This window comes from Adiantum capillus-veneris, chromosome 20, assembly GCF_014529385.1.
Source record: "Adiantum capillus-veneris isolate H3 chromosome 20, ASM1452938v2, whole genome shotgun sequence".
Taxonomy (NCBI): Eukaryota; Viridiplantae; Streptophyta; class Polypodiopsida; order Polypodiales; family Pteridaceae; genus Adiantum; species Adiantum capillus-veneris.
The window spans coordinates 128,037,896-128,055,021 of record NC_140950.1 but is presented as its reverse complement, the minus strand read 5'-3'; the positions used below and the strand labels follow the sequence as shown (position 1 = coordinate 128,055,021).

At 40.2% G+C, this 17,126-nt stretch overlaps 3 pseudogenes; 1 reads left to right on the top strand and 2 right to left on the bottom strand.

The window, feature by feature from the left end:
• Positions 1-5,378: 5,378 nt before the first annotated feature.
• Positions 5,379-6,886, bottom strand: LOC147433218 (putative polygalacturonase pseudogene; annotated as a pseudogene).
• A 4,134-nt stretch (positions 6,887-11,020) lies between these two features.
• LOC147433217 (plasma membrane ATPase 2-like) lies at positions 11,021-12,394 on the top strand (annotated as a pseudogene).
• Positions 12,395-14,654: 2,260 nt separating this feature from the next.
• LOC147433216 (flavonoid 3'-monooxygenase-like) lies at positions 14,655-16,716 on the bottom strand (annotated as a pseudogene).
• Positions 16,717-17,126: the final 410 nt, after the last annotated feature.

The following is a 17,126-nucleotide window of genomic DNA, read 5'->3' as shown; positions in this document are numbered from 1 at the left end:
TTGACGCTTGTTGACGGTCCACTAGCTTTGACGGTACATTTTTTCTCCACTCTTGACCTTCTTTGAGAGACAAGGTAATTGAAGCTGAGTAATCAACCACCATGATGCTGTCTTTAAAGAGAAGAGGCTGAATTTTGTGGTTTTTTGATAGATATGGGTAATTTGGAGGAGGAAAAATGAGATTAGGTGGTCAATTTTGGAATGGAATTGTGTGTGGGAGGTATGAGTTCACCATGGTTTCTTTTATTCTTCAAGGTTGAGGAGAAGGTGAGTAGGGTGCAGAGAGGAGTGGTGAGAGAGGTGGGGATGATGAGTGGAGAAGTGTGTGTGAAAGAGGAAAATGATAAAGTGGAAGAGAGAGTGTGGCTGCATTGCATTGGAAAATTGGGGTCCACTAATAAAATCATAGCTCACAGCTCGTAGCTCAAAAAAATATGAAAAAATTTGAGGCAAAATTTCAGCCCACGAGCTACAACTTTTGTTTGTATTACCTTTTCAAATTCGGAGAGCAAGTGAACTCTTAAAATTCAGCAAAATGGACAGTTTTTTTCCGCTGCACAAAGTCCTTATGGGGTCCTTTTTTGGATGATTCTTTTGAATACCTCCAAGAGTGAGCCCTCCATAGTGCATGTATGCATGCCACCTACCCTTGACCTTATTTGGTAGGTCTATAATTGAAGATATTGTTGAGATCATGATATAAGTAAATAGTACAACTAAGAAAATCAAATATTGAGGGGTCTAAAAAATATGTACATGTCAAATATAAATAATATAAGTGGAAAAAATATAAAGGGGTCAAAAGAAATCTCTCTCATTATGAGGATACCATAAAAAGATAAATATTTTTGGTGTTCTAATTTTTTAGAAAAAAAACAAAATAGATGTAGGAAGGGAAAAATCACAATAGTGAAAAAATATACACATAAATAAAACTAGTTTTTTTGGATTTTTGTTGGGGTGGAGTTACACCAAATATAAGAGAAGCTTACATGAAAATTTTTCTATATGGAATAAAGAGTATGAAAAATGGTAAGAAAAATTGTGGTAATGGTGAGGCAATGTACAGAGCATAAATAACACACACCTAGGTAGAAATATTTAAATAAAGACCAAAATAATTATAAAAAAATCTTTTATTTAGGCCCTATATACAAAGAAATATTTACATACGCATGGGCCATAATATACTTATATTTTTAATTTTTTTGGCTCAACTAGCCTAATGACTAGCTAATTGAGGGTTTTTTATTTCAGTAAGGAGATATGGGAAAAGTCCCCTAACTCACACGCACCTATATACAGTGAAAGGGTGAGGGTAACCACAGTGTTTGAGTGATTTGATAGGGTGAGATAACTCACTATGGCAATTACAGAGAGCCGAAAAACGGCTATCAGTGTCAATGGACTATATCAATTATTATCCATGTCCAACTTACAACTCTTTTTAACTTAAAAACACTGTCAAAAACTTTGTTCATGTCTTTTAGTTCTTTTCACAAAAAACTATTTATTTATCTCATTAAATGTCAGTAATTGTGTGCTTTCTTTATAGCCCAATGTTTTAAAAGACCTTTAAATAGATATTTAACATATATATTAAAGGCCATTACCCCTTTTGATCCAAGAGTCCTATTTTAACCCATAGGTTAATTTTTTTTTAGAAAAATGTTATGCCAATTTGTTTAGGCCCAAATTCTCAAGTATCTTAAAGCATAAAGTAACCTAATTGTCAGCTTGAGATATGTATAATATTAGAACATCTTTGCCAATTTTTTCAGGCTCAGATTTCACTAGCTTAACTAATTATCATGAAGCCATAAAGTGTTTCTCAATACAACCTCTAGATACCTTCCCAAAAAACCTCTCGGCTTTTGTCAAGCTGACTCAATAATCTCATATTCATTTACAACTGTCATCCTATCAGATTTTGTATGAAAAGAACCCCACTAAAAGAGCTCAAGTTAATGAAGATTAGTAAGGAGAAAAAACCCATATAGGTTACCAGTACTCTCAACTTCATGCGATATAACTTACTACGTGGGATCCTTTGTAAGTGTAGCCCAAGTTAAAAAGATTAGTAAAGAGAAAAAACCCATATAAGTTACCAGTGTTGTCAACTTTATGCGATTTAACTTACTAGATGGGATCCTTTGTAAGTTTAGCAATCCCAAATGTGGCACGAGAGAGGAAAAACACCTTTACACTATGTGGTAGTATGCAGAAATTTCCATGCATGTGATACAGAGTCTCAACAACCCTCACTCTAGGTTAGAAAAATGACAGTATCAAGTATAAGGTCCCCCATTTTTCCATATCCAAGTATTGCCACATTAAAGCACCACTATACTGGTTGTGCATTGGTTATCATACCGTCTAAAATGAGTTACAGGTGTTGTCCAATCTATAAAAAAACCAACCTTTTGCTCAAAAGAAACAAAGCCCCTTCACACTACGCAGTAATATGCAAAAATTTCCATGTATCTAATAAAGTAAATAATAGCTCCGACACTATGCCAAACAAACGACAATATCTCATATAAGATCCCCCATTTTTTTGTCTAAATATTGCCACATTAAGGACCACTTATATGGTTTATAAAAAATACCTTTATCAAAAAATGATTTAGAGACTTTGTACTAGCTAAAACAGGTAGAAATTAATTCCCCTACAATGGCCAAAAAACCAAATAATATGCAATATGATCATCAATGTATTTCAAGCCATCTTTAATTACCTAGTTATGCAATCGTAGAAAAAGTCAAAGGAAAAAAAAACAAGGTACCGTTAGTTGGTAACTACTCGTTTTAGCAAAAAAACCATTAACGTATCTCATCCAGGTATCAAGGTGAGTACCAACCTGAGATGATAGCTCAACAACTTTCATAGCTGCTTAGTATCAAAAAATCCCTCACCTCTCCTTGAAAAACACACACAGAGGAAAATAAACCCATCGACTAAGTGAGGGGCCAGACCACCCTCACCTTATATAGCACTTTTGGACAAGTTCAAGGTGAAGACACACACGATCAAGTACTCAATAGCTATTGCTTTCCAAGCTGCCTCTATGGACACTCCTGCTTACATACAAGGAGTTGAGAGGGAGAGAGACCCCGTGTAGGGGGTATCATACGCGTTGCAGTGTAGTTAAGTGAGACAGACAAAGCCAGCGGACATGAGGTTTAAGGTAATGAAAGTAGCTACCTCAAAAGATCCCCCAAAGGGTGGGTTCCCATGTGGTGTTTGGGAGGAAGAAGGTTAATCCCCCATTTTTCAACTAATTCCTTTTCCAAAAAGTATTGCCACAAGGGATTTGTGTAAAAAAATACATGCTTTTTTTTGTTTCTATATATATAATCAAACTATTGTAAAGGAAAACATGTATGTGTGTGTGTGTGTGTGTGTGTGGTGATGTGGGGAGGGGGGGGCGGAGAGAGAGAGAGAGAGAGAGGACATGAATGGGATAGCTTTGACATTAGATTGATTGAAAGAGCAAGTAGTGCCATCTTGCCAAGGTTTTTAGGCAACTTGATCTCTTGATTAAACAAGGTGAAATCTCGTGTGTATGTGTGTGTGTGTGTGTGTGTGTGTGTGCGCGCGCGCGTGTGTGTGTGTGTGTGTGTGTGTGAGAGAGAGAGAGAGAGTTATAACCAAAAGGTTTCATACATTTTAAAAACTTCAAAAATAAAGCTTGAAAAAGTAATGTGGGACAACTATTTTCACAAGATTAGAAAGATATTGAAGACCCACACATTGTAAACACAAAATAAAATCAATATAGCCCCACAGTTGGGAAATGTTCCACCTTAAAGAAAATTATAGATGGGCGAGGACAAAAGAATATCAAAGAAATTGTGGGTCATCACCCTCCAAACGTCCTTCAAGTGACCCTTTGCAAGGGATAGTAAGGCTTGTTTTAGCAAACCAAAAAATATGCCTATTTAGACCACTCCCATCCATGTGTATTGCTCACAACAAAGCATACCCATGTCATGCTTCCTCTAAGGCTTGTTTTAATAATAATCTTGATTGGTATAGGTATGCCCTCACAAGTCACCTCCCCTCTTCATGGTTGTTCACACTACTAGGAAAGTCTACTACAATTTCTCTCTCGTCTTCTTTTTACACTTTTAGACTAAAGCCTCAACATCATTGTAGGTACAGGTAAGTAGCTACTGACGGCAATATTGACATCAATGTCTACAATATACCAACCCACATACCGATCCAAATGAAGCATACTAAAGGTATTTTCATAATCAGTTACAAAATGGATGGACTAGTGCAAATGTTTTGTCATGAAGCAATACCACGTGCATAAATCTCATCTTTATCGTACAATTGTACTAGAGCCTTCTTTTAAGACATCATCAAATGCAAATAGAACCTACCATGGGTCACTACGCAACACCAAAAGTGAGAGCCATACATACCTCAATTGTATAGAAACCTTTAAGAGATAAAATGATGCTACAGATGAGTCAAAACACGGACATTTTTCATGAAATTCTCGATAGTAGGTGCAATTGTTGCCTTCTTGCAACAGACAAATAGAAGTAGCCACACTATTTAAACTTGAACAAATGTAGATAGTAGAATGTAGTGGACAATAAAAAATCCAAGGCTATTAGAAAAGTCTTCTTTGCAATAGTTGGAAGACCTTGTCCAAGCAAAGCTCACTTTATAGACAATTAGAATGCACTATAAAAACTCAAAAACAAAAGAGTTCTTACAGTATTTATGGGGCATCGAACAAGGGGCGTCCATCCCCCTGTCAGTAATTGACTTGACTGCGGGGACGAGGGTTGATTTTTGACATGCACCCTTGCCCTTCAAATTTCCAAGATTTTATGCTTTTTCTGGTACTCTTAGTGTATATTTTGAAGGGTTGCTAACATTTTCACCCATAAGAAATAGGGGAAAATATCCCAAAACGGGCAAAATACCCAACAAAACACAACCCCGGTGTAGACCCAAGAAAGATTGAAGTCCGAAGCTACCGGAAAGTCAAGTCTCTTCACCAACTGTATAAAAAAGGTTTCTAGACTTGACATAATTATACACAATGTATTCAAGTCATTGAGATTGGATCATTCTCTTACTATACACTTTTCTTTGGTGATATGCTTTCTCCATACATATAATAATGATTCTATTTTTGAAGAACCATTAGCCAAAGGAGGAAATACAAGTATAAAGCATGAAGCTTGGAAGCTAAATGGTGAACTTGCAAACGTCATGCTATCATCTTCAATCATAGCTTAGGCTTGACAAAAGGTGTTCATGTAGGTTGTCTCTTTTGACAACATTGTAAGAGCATTCCCATCTGTGGAATGCCCAGGTCTGCTACTTGAATGTTTTAATTAATGGTTTCTTCTCAGAGATTGCATTTAACATCGATACAAGAAGGCCCAAGCTCCTTGATGCTTTCTTTCTGTAAAAGATCAGCACATGGTGCTGGAAACACCGAGTCGGAGCACCCCTCCACGAATGAACAATTCGAGATGTTACGTGTCGATGTCACATTTAGAGTGATGTTTCTCAAGTAGATATCCTTATACGAGTATGGAGATAGCCCTTGAAAATTTCCAGCCATTGTGATATTATCCCCCACCACATTCTCTATATATACATTGTGCACATGAGGAATGGCATTAGGGTCGTACATATCATCTGGGTGCTCCCCATAGAGTCCTGTGAAACCAATTGCGGTCTTCACATTCCTTAAAACAACGTTCGATATATATACATCCTTGACATAGCCACCCCTCCCTTCAGCAGATTTTATACGTATCCCAGTGGCAACATGTTGCACTTCCATATCATAGACATATACATCTAATACTCCTCCAAATATTTTCGCTGCCAATTGCAATTCCTGCGCTCGACCGTGTACTCCCTACAAGCCGTTGGATGATGATCTGAGCTGGGCCGCCCATAATTGATACCATGCTCATCCCAGCCACTCTTGATTGAAACAAGATCATCACCATTTTCTATGTAGCAGTCTTCAATGCAAACATGTGAGCTCGAGTCTGAAAAAAGTGACTTCAAACTATTACATACTACCCTTCATACATTCTTGTCATGTCTCACAAATAAAATACAAGAAGATTTAGACTTTTGTTCCATACTTTTGTTTGTAGGTCCTACGTGGATCAATTCTATCTGTGTTGGATGACTGAATTGGAGCTAGAATTGTGACATGCTAGATGAGCACATTCTTGCACAATTAGACAATACAATGATATTCCAGCATTGCTCTAACATCCTATGCAGATGAGAAAAAAGGGGGCCGAGGTTGCAAGACACATGTTCAATATAGAAAAAGTCCAAACTCACCTAACAAGGGAAGTAAACTCATGGGAGTGACAACCAGGTTAATAACACGGGAGCTTTGGACGTGTTTCTAGATAGAAAGTTAGAGTACATGCTCAATAATTCCTAGTTACAAGTAGGAGTTTTCACATTTAATCTAGCAAGTAAGCTAGCAATTTTCTAATTCATCTAGAAAATCACAAACTCCTATATAGTAACTTGCTCTTGGACGTGTTGATCTAGTAAGTTCATATAGTAAGTCATAAACTCCTATATAGAAACCTATTCTTGGACGTCTTTATCTAGTAAGTTCATCTAGTAAGTTATGAACTCCTATATAGTAGCTAGCTCTTTGGCATCCTCATCCGGTAGTTTATAAAATCCTATATAGCAAAGGGTGTTTCATCTAGTAATTCACTATGAGAGATCGTGGTGTTTACCGCGGGCCATTACCGCAAAACAAGAGAGAGGAATTCAAAATGAGGAGAGAGAAACCCTTTTGTTGATCAAGCGGCATTTTACCGTCAGTATTACCGCATGCATTTCCGTGATTATTGCAACGCCCATTATCGCTACGGACATAGACCCCCTTCCCCCTCCCTCTCCCGCGGGTTTTCATTTAAAGCCAATACAACTCAAAATGTATTTACACACTACAACTCCTACACTCTCCAGAATGCTTGCTCACTTCACTTAATCTCTCTTTCACTCTAAAAATTCTATATATAAATCACTGAACTCACAAAAAAACCATTACAAATACTATTCAAAAGCACATAACGAAACATTTGCAAATTAATCATATACTACACCAAGTGAAAGAATGGAGAGTTTTATTAATTCTCATCTTGTATAAGATCTCTACAAGCACTAGGATCCATATTTAGACCCATAGTATTCAAATCAATAAACAAGTTTAGAGATTCTTCCTCCTCTCCATCACCTCCTATAGAATCATCATCGCTTTCTCCCACTTCCTCCTCCTCAAGATGACTATTTGCAAGGCTTGGCTTACCTTCTTCAACTTCTACTACATCTTCCTGTGCATCTTGTGGTGATGGTATGATGGGATCAATTACTGGCTCAATGTTCGTCTCTGCAAAGATAGATCTACCCCGCGGCGTGGCTGGAATGACGTACCAAAGTCTTCTTTGATATATACATGGAACATAAAAGACCTGTACGTCACACACAAAGAATAAGCTGATATACATATATTAAATTTTTAATTTAAGTTAATTGCACATAGCCTAAATTATCTGCTCGCAACTACTAGGATACACCAAGTTGTCAGTTTTCCCCCGATGGAATTGGGTGGAATCCACCATAATGAGCCCATTTTCATGTCTTTTGACCTCACCCGCAAACCATCGGCACTCAAAGAGGAATTTGTGAAAAGATCTGAAATCCACTTTGATTATTCTCTCTATAGTACCACAATATCTGACCTCATCTGTTGTTATGTCAAAGTTTCCCATCACGCCACAATCATTAGTGGTCCGACACTCATCTATCTTGCGGGTGCGAAAATGTCGGCCTTCGGACCAAATGGAGTTGAAAATGAGACCCTACAATCACAATGCATAAGAGGTTACATCGCGTTTCATTAAGTGATTTGCATACATGCATACATAACATATACACACTCACCTTGCGCAAGCATCCTCGTGCATACTCCCATTCTTTAGGGCTTATTTGTTCTCCTTGTGCTTTGGCATTGGCCATGGAATTATGGATCCACTCTACTTGAATCAAATCAGGATATTTTGCAAGCTATTTAGGAAAAGGAGGTGCACGTCTACCTCCATGGGACCTCTTCTATGCATCACTATCCCTTTCTCTAGCTGCGCGGGCTTCCAAGTACATATTGACCCATTTGGTCATGATAGTGGCATTGAGTAAATAGTAGTTGTTGACTATGGCATGAAAATCTCTATCCATGACCAAGAGTGATCCTTTTCCACTCCGAATGGTTGAGTGCTTCCTAGGATCCTCTTCTTCACTCCACAGACGAGGCAATGATGGATCCACTGTGATGAGATACTGTGAGACATACACAAATGCCTCTTGCACCACCCAACCTTCTGCCATGCTCACTTGAAAACATTAAAACCACATATTTTTATTAGTAACTCCATAGCGTATAAATTCTATCTATATTGTATTGATTTTGCATACCTCTAGTTGTGACCTCAATCTAGCAAAATCCTTTAAAGTCTTCAAGAATCTCTCCAAGAAGAACATCCATCTAGAGTGAACCACCCCACAAATGGAAATATCCTCAACAAGGTGAAGCAATAGGTGTATTTGGCTAACAAGGATTGTACGTGGGAATGCATCCTAATTAGCACACACTGCCTCTACTGCTAGCTGATGGGCTACTGGTATGGCTTCTACTTCTATCTCCTTGGAGCTCACAAATCTACAGGGCACAAATAATATAGTAGATGAAGAAAAATTCCATTGTTCATGCATGCACAACATGATATAGTACTTGAAAAAAACCGATTACCTCACAATCTCACCCACTTTGAATATTGCAGCCTTCACCTTAGTGTCCCCATAACCACTAATAGTTATGGGAAGTACAAACTACAAACAATAAAACATCTAAGTGAATGTCAACCTATATATAAGGACACATAGACACCACAAATTGTTCTACTCTTACCTGAAGGATTTTATGCCAATCATGGGATTTCAATCCATACAATTGAGTGGAGCCACCCTTTTTGGTTTTTGTGAAAGCACTTTTGACTGACCGCATATATCCCGTTGGAGTTCTGATGGATGCAATAACTTGCTTTGTCCGCTCTTGTTTTGCCTTTGACATTATCCACGGTGCTTTTGGGAGAATCATCTTTCCCCGCTCCCCCATGCGGGGCGTGGCTAAAGGGGTGAGACGTCTGATGGCTCTTAAATCTTCCCTAGTACCCAATGAATCCTTCTTGCCAATTATGTGATCTCATATAGCTTTCCCAACATTTTTGAATATATGTATAGGGTCCAATAAGTGCTGAATTTTCAATGAAGCCCAATAGGGGAGCGACAAGAAGATTGAGTACCTCGACATACCCTTTGGAAACCCATTGGGAGGCGGTGAGGTACCATGATGCTCCTCCCAATGCTTCACCCAATCAGCCATGTTCCAATGGAACGGCTGCACTCCATTGATAGGGGGAGCATATCTACGATGTGAAGGAGGTAGGAAGCGATGATTGTTGGGATAGATCACCTTCCCAAGAAGAGGAGGTCTCTCTGTCACAAGGGAAGGGCCACAAGTGGGACACGCACTATGTCCAGATGTTGTCAATCCTGCCCAGAGGTAAACAAACGTTACACATGAGATGATAAACCAAAAGCAAAGAGTACAATTAACATGTGCATACTTACCAGATACCTCTCCAAATCCTGGGTAATCATGCATGGTCCACATGAGGATGCACTTGATGACGACTTTGCGTTCTCGTGGTGGCCGTGAAATGTCAATGACATCTATGCCTCTCCATAGTTCTTGAAGCTCATTAATAAGAGGCTACAGATACACATCCATGTTTTTTACCTTGTGCTTTCCTGGAATGAGAAGTGATAGTAAAATGTTTCCCTTTTTTGTTGCCTCCCAAGGAGGAATATTGTAGTTTACAACCACCACCGGCAGGCAGATCGCCCTCGTCCTTCAGAGGTCAGGACCCTCGCCCTTGCCCTTGGCAGGCAACTCGTCCTCACCCTTGGTAGGCTCCTCGCCCTCGACCCAGGAGCTCGCCCTCTTGACACAGGACCAGCAGCTTACCCAGGCTTAGCAGCTCACCCTTGACCAGGTCCAGCAGCTCGCCCCTCGCCTTTCGACCAACAGCTCTCCCCTTGCCCAGTCAAGCTCGTCTCTCGTCCAAGATCAGCAGCTCGCCCTCGCCCAAGACCCTCCTCCAACAGAGAGAGAGCTCGCCCCTCGTCCCTCATCCAGCAGGTTGGCAATGCAACAGCTCGCCCTTGCCTCAGCCTGCTCGCCCTCGTCTCAGATTCTTGCTCGCCCTCGCCTCAGCCAGCTCGCCATCGCCTCGGATTCCTGCTCGCCCTCGCCCTCAGATTTCTGCTCGCCCTGAGAGAGAGAGAGAGAGAGAGAGAGAGAGAGAGAGAGAGAGAGAGAGAGAGAGAGAGAGAGAGAGAGAGAGAGAGAGAGAGAGAGAGAGAGATCTGACGCGCGATTTAGGGTTTTGAGCAAGTGTCTGCTGTGCGTTTAGGGTTTGATGACCACAAGGCGTTGACATACAAACCTATGTTTAGGGTTTTTAAACCTTGCGAGCTCTCTATGGAGGCTCCTTTTGCGATATATTGCTGCTTTTGCTACACGCACTGGTTGTGCTAACCCTAACTGCGCTGCACTACTACTGTCCTGAGTGCACCTACCCTTGATTCCACCTGTAGAACACAACCTACAGCACTTGTGCGCGAGTGACGGGGGCATCTGCAAAGGGAATGTTCCATAGTCAGGAGGACATTTGGAACTGTGTTAGAATTGAGCACAAGAATGAGCAAGCACTTGAATGAAGTTGGGTTCAGAGGAAACTTTGAGGAAAAACAAATGATTTCTGAGAAAGCGGGTTGCTTTTCTAGAAAGCAGATGCTTTTTCGCAAAGAGGTCTATGCTAACATTGCATATGTTCATGAGACCAAGCTTCCCATTTGTCAAGACTTGGAAAAATCATGTTCTGGTTATCAGGTGACCAACTGGCAATTGCAAAGGAGACTGGTAGAAGATTAGGCATGGGCACGACGAACATGTACCCATACTCTTCATTATTGGGACAAAACAAGTAGGAAGCCATTGCGTCTGTACCCATAGATGAGCTCATTGAAAGAGCTGATGGGTTTGCTGCAGTTTTTCCTTGTAAGTGACACAATTTATTTGGTTGTGAATGGTTATTACATTTTAGTTTTCTTGATTTTGCCACTTGACCTAAATATGTCCAACATCAATCAACAGAACACAAGTATGAGATTGTCAAAAGACTGCAAGAGAAGAAACATATCTGTGGAATGACTGGTGACGGTGATAACGATGCTCCTGCATTGAAGAAGGCAGATATAGGGATTGCTGTTGCAGATGCAACAAATGCGGCAAGGAGTGCATCAGACATTGTTCTGACAAAGCCAGGGTTGAGTGTCATCATCAATGCGGTTCTCACAAGCCGTGCAATATTTCAAAGAATGAAAAATTATACAGTAAGCCATTTTAAGAGTTAGTCCTCATGAATGTTTGTACATTATTTTCTAACCAATTGCATTAATTTTTTACTTGGATTTCAGATTTATGATGTCTCCATTACTATCCGCATAGTGGTATGGTTTCATCAACTCAATATGCATTTAACATGCAAATCTTTATCAAGACATCTGTGTCCATAAACAGTGCTTAAACATTTTCTATGTGACTTTTAGTTCAGCTTGGCTTTCTGCTTCTGGCCTTGATCTGGAAATATGATTTTTCACCTTTGATGGTTCTTATCATTGCAGTTTTAAATGACGGTGAGAGTTTGATGTTGTCGCTTGTGAAGGGATCAGGGTTCTCTTAAAGAGTCCTTTTGTAATAATTGTTTGGCCCTGCACTCGAGTGAATAGGTACTATCTTGACCATCGCCAAGGATCGAGTGAAACCCTCTCCACTACTTGATAGCTGGAAGTTGCGAGAAATTTTCATGACTGGTATTGCCCTGGGGGCATATCTAGTTGTACAGACTTTCATTTTTTTCTAGCTTATCAAAGAGACAAGCTTCTTTACAATAAGTGATAGATTCCTCTCAGCTTGTCAATTTGAGTGAGTAAGTTGATTCTGGTTTTGATGCTTTCCTTCTGTTTCAGGATCACTTTCATGTGAGACCGATTGGTGGTGACGACAGGCATCTTACTTTTGCCGTACAGTTGCAAGTCAGCATTATATTCAGCCACGCTCTGATCTTTGTCACCAGATCACGAAGTTGGTCTTTTCGAGAGAAGCTTGGATTATACTTTGTGATAGCTTTTGTAATAGCCCAAGTGGTACAGCTACGTGAGCTTGCACAATTCTGCCACCTTATATGATCTGTTAAATTGATTATTCATGTGAATTATTATAATACAACTACATAGATAGCATTTTGTGGCCACAACCATGTAGGAGAAAGAAGAATTTCTTACTACATGGTTAGTTAAAACTCCCATATAGCTATAATATTATGGCTATAGCCATCTAGGAGTCCGAGACAAACTAGTAAGAAATTCTTGCTATATGGTTACTTAAAACACCCATGTAGCTATAATATTATGGTTCCAACCATATAGGAGTATTCTCATTATTACATGCTTGCACTCTTACTAGATATGTGTATTCAATCTAGTAATTTGCCTAGTAATTATATTTTTTTTGCTATATAGAAATGCATCCTAAGCTCCTTGTGTAACATTTGAGAAGCTCTCACATAAGACTTGCCTACCTCTCCATGCGTGTGTGTGTGTGTGTGTGTGTGTGTGTGTGTGGTGTGTGGAGTCTAGTCTGCACCCAGAGGAGATCGTGTATGCGCGGGCAAATTTCTACACTCTGTCGCGAGCCTTTCTGCGCACTCCTCCAGTCCACTGCGCTTGCGTCAGCAACATGTGTGTGTGAGTGTGTGTGTGTGTGTGCGTGTGTGTGTGCCTTGCGCAAAAGCCTGCTCGCACGCCACTCTGCTCAGCCTGTGGGGGCATGTGTGTGTTCACATGTGTGTGGGTGTGACAGTATGTGTGTGTGTGCGTGTTGCAGTCAGCGGCAGCACGAGTAACAAAGATGCACCATTGTAACCCTGGCAGCGAACTGGTTCTGTGCACGAATCTGTATCCTGCGTGCAGACAATAAGTGGAGATAGCCTGCTATCTAATTGCGTTCTGTAGATTTGGCCTACCTGTATCTGCTCGCTACTGTCAGAACTGTTGCATTATCAGTGTTACACAGTTACAATTAGGCACAAATTATAGTATTACAAGCAAAGTTTTTAGTAGATGTATGAGTTCTGTGGGAGATGTACATATCTCTGAGGTCTCTGTAAATAGATAAAGTGTCAAATTACCAAAAAAAAGGAAAAAACTGTCTTTTCTTTAGTTCTCAGCCGTGGTCCGGTTGATGCACTCAGAGTTCCCGTGCGTCTTCAAGCGTCGTAGAGCCATGGAGAGTTTTCAAGGAACAAAAAACATATGGTCTAGAAATGCTAAATTAGTTTCCATGGAACAGAAAACATATGGTCTAGCACCAAGATGGTGGATATATGTCCACTTATAGAGGAAGGTATCACGATGGCTTAATGGATTGTGTTGTACTATTAAGTTGCAACATGGGACATCATGATATTTTTGGATTTTCTACATCCCAAGCAGCTTATTCAAACCTTTTGAATACTCATTGCACCCAATTTGAAAAAGAACAGAATCAAATACTCTGATTTAGTTTTAATTTCCACAAAAAAACTTCTCCCTAAAATGGACATAACCTTTTCATAGAGACTTGGCTTGCAATATTTTCTTTTTACTTTAAATAGAGAGCAAGAGTATATCTACTTAGATCATTTGGTGTTTATTCTCTGATTATTTCATTCTATTGATTGTCTTTTTGTTGATAGGGTGACGTAAAGACATTTTTTGTGGAACATTTTTGCTACTATTTTGACTTCACCTAGCTCAATCACCCCAGAGTCACTTGTGCAAGGTACAAAGACATGTCCAAAATCATTTGGACTCAAAGAAAATCAACAAACTTAATCATAGAAATTTTCTAGCTTAGAGTAGAAAAAAGCCATAATCTGAGTTAATGCAAGTCGAGTGATGAAACATAACAAAATTAGGTTGAGATTAGTGAAGAAAGATATTCAAAAAATAAATTCAACCTTAAAACTCAAAAATAATGCTGAGTCAGAATCTATGCACTAGATCACGTGCATCCAATCTTCAAAGAACAACTAATAAGGAGTTACCACCAGTTATATACCGCAACAACAAGTTAGTGGTCAGATTTATAGCATTTGGATATATCACGATACTCAAGAGTGGCAATGTGGATCAACTAAAACACAAATAGGTCACCCTACACCTCCTCTCATGTAGGGTGTGTCTTACTAACAATACAATAGTCATCATAGTCATCAAAATACAATACAAAGTCCAAAGATTAGTTCAAGTCTATTATGAATCAAGATCCTAACAAAGAAAATTTGTCCAAAAAAAAGGTGTCAACCATAAAACTTATCGTGTAATAAAAACTTTATAGGTGTCGCTACATGAATGCTAATTCATAATAAGGAGTATCTTAGCAATCATCTTCTATGCATGTAGTTATTCAATAAAGATGTAGAGCCAATCTAGGAGTGGCAACAGCTTGAAAGTGTTTGGCCATGTAAACAACCAATCCAAAATTCTCGGACATATCGAGGATGGCTTCACTTGTGTCGCTTGCACAATGCCATGTGAAACCTTGAACCAATGTTGCAAGCATGAGATGAACATTACAGATGCCCAAATCCCACCCAGGGCATCTTCTACGTCCCATTCCAAAAGGCAAGAAATCAAAATGTTGGCCCCTTAAATCAATATTCTTCTTTGCAAACCTCTCTGGGAGAAATTCAAGAGGTTCTTCCCATGCAGAAGAATCCCTACCTATGGCCCAAGTATTGACATATATCCAAGTACCGGGGATAATCTTGAATTCTCCAATGGTACATTCTTGTTTAGCCTCTCATGGAACTAGAAAGGGTACAATCGGATGCAAGCGCATACTCTCTTTGATCACATATTGAAGATATGTTAGATTTGGAATGTCATTCTCTTCAACAAGTCTTTCCTTTCCAACCATATTTTCCAACTGCTTGTTAAGTTTTTCCATTTCCTTTGGGTGGTTTATAAGGTCAGCCAGTGCCCATTCTACTATCGTAGCCGATGTGTCAGAGCCTCCAGTAAACACATCCTAACGGAAAACAAAACGATGAGAAAATTAGCAGAGAATAAATTAGAAACTAGTATTTATCAATTGAGAAAGCTCAAACAACAAGCACAAGCTAATGCTAACTATTAAGTCAAACATGAATAAAGGATAAAATTTTAGAGCATTGCTATTCATTCACATCACATTTGAAGAGGCTCATCGGCTATAAAAATCTCTTAATTCATTTCAAAACAAACACTAAACAAATCCGAATTTTAACTTTGTAAAATCTTTGTTTGAAAAAGCACAAACATGTATTGAGCTGTTCTAAATGGGTGTGAATCCCTTTGAAAATTATGACAATAGCTAATCATCAATCCAACACTGCTTTAAGAAAAATAAATCTTCATAAAATCTTAGTAGGCTGAGGAAGCAAGTATGTGGAGAGTCTAGAATGTACCACCTTCCTCAAGTATGTGGAGAGTCTAGAATGTACCAGGGTTGCAGCCATGATGTGTTTTTCAGTCATGGGAACGTCCTTGCTATTTACGTTGGTGCGAGAGGTAGCCAATAGAACATCCAGCAAGTCACGAGGCTCCTTAATTTCCTCACCATTGGCAATATCATTATCATGCTGTTGACGTCTCTCGTCTATCACGCCCTGAAGCAAAGTTTGCGTCCGCCTTGCGTTGGCCGTCATGCGCTTTAGGTAGCCGTGGGGGTCCAGCCAAGCAAGCCAAGGAACGTAGTCACCCAGATAGAAAACGCACAACAAACGAAGGATATCCTCTATAAGGCTATGCAAGCTGCCCGCCTCATTCCCTTCGCCTACACACACATCCTCAAGATTCTTCCCCATCGCCATCCTGCAGTTTATGTTATTCGACGCCGTCACCAGGCTCCTCCGCACCTCTACCAGGCCGCTTCGCTCCCTGCTACAACGCAAGATCGCCCTCACGAGCCCCCGCGCCTCCCCCTCCATCACATGCCTGAAGGATTCCATCTTCTTGGGGCTGAAAAGCTCGGTCGCATACACTTGCCGCAGAAACTTCCAATAGGGACCAAGCGGTGCATACGCCACATCGGTGCTGTCGAAGCACACATGCACGGCTGCAGCAGTGCGAGGGTGATAGGCCAAGGTGACATCGTGTGTCTGCAAGATCTCTTTGGCCATTTGAGGCGAGGATGCCACAATGACAGGAACGCCCCCTAGGCGGAGGCCCATCAAGGGCCCATAGGTTTGGGCGAGCTTGCCGAGAGACTAGTGGGGAAGCGGATCGAGAAGGTGCAGGTGACCGATGATGGGCAAGGCGGGAGGTCCGGGCGGCCATTCTGCTGGAGCTGCCCGCCTACAACTGAGAGACTTTCCGAGCAGTACAAGAGAGGTGACAGAGATGGCAATGAGAAGAAGCCATTGAGAATAGTGCAGCTCTGCTAAGGTGCGGAGTGTAACGTCGACTAATGGGAGATTGGGCTCCATAGAGACAAGATAGAATGAGATTTGTTGTGGCTCATTTATAAGGTGTAGCTTCACCTGGCATTCTAGATTCTAGAACAATAAAACGCCCAAAGTAATTAGGCAGGGTTTTTTTTTGCTCTGATGGTGAAAATTACTCGCTACCCTCCAAAAATACACTAAAATGCCAAAGAGTTTCATAATCTGAGAAGCTTGAAGAGCAAAGGCTTGCAATGAAAGGAGCCGTATAGAACCAAACGAAGTTTTTCAATGCTTCCTTTGAAAATATTATCGTCGGTCCAAAAGTTTGGAAACCCAATCACAGTTGGAAACCACGTGAAGGATCAGATTGGCATCTGAAACCAAAGGCTCATATGAGGCTCTTATGTGAAGGGATGTATTTCCAACTATAAACAAAGTGATCACTATAAAGC